This window comes from Chaetura pelagica, unplaced genomic scaffold (genome assembly GCF_000747805.2).
Source record: "Chaetura pelagica isolate M959 unplaced genomic scaffold, ChaPel_1.0 scaffold638, whole genome shotgun sequence".
Classification (NCBI taxonomy): domain Eukaryota; kingdom Metazoa; phylum Chordata; class Aves; order Apodiformes; family Apodidae; genus Chaetura; species Chaetura pelagica.
In genome coordinates, this window is record NW_009954298.1 from 542,461 (window position 1) to 543,201 (window position 741).

Here is a 741-nt window from a genome sequence, read left to right on the forward strand (position 1 = left end):
GCAGGAATGAGACTGTTGGGCCAGATCTAGCTCAGATGTTTGTGTGTCTGAAAAAACAGACCCTTTCTCCCCTGGGCAGGTGGGTAAGATGCTTGTGTTTCAAGGTCACGCAGAAGGTGGCTGACACCCCAGTCCCTGCCAAGGCTGCAACAGGTGGGAACATCACCTCTGCCTGTTCAGTGCTGTGCTGGGGACTCCAGGAAGGCTCTGGCAGAGGGAATAGGAGGGAAGCACCCCTGGGTAGAGCTCCCCTGGTTCCAGAACAGCTGTGGTTTCATTGGAGCAGAAACACTCTCCTTGGCCAAGTTTGTGAAGCTCAGTGGAGAACAACAGAAGCCTGTGCCTCGTGCTGGGGAGAACCACTGGGGCGGGACAGGTGCCAGGGCTCTGACTCTGCTCTGCTTTGTCTGAATGTTCGTTTTACTACACGACACCATTAGTGGCTGGGACGATGTTAACGTCGAATTTGCTTTTTAACCAAGTGCTTTTCAAAACGTGTTAACAACCTGAGACTGGAGTATGGAGCTGTAGGAGCTGTTGTAATACGCCTTTTTCAATAAAGAGACTGAAACCTGCGAGAGGGCTGTGCTGTGCTGCCCCAACACCCCAATGACCGTGTTTCCATCCTCAGGGCCCCCCCACAGCCCCTGCAGCGCTGGACGATGGTGACTGGCCTGGCCGGTCTCAGACTCGGGGTGCACAGCCGCCCGCACTCCCACGGGCCGCCCCACACACCGTCCC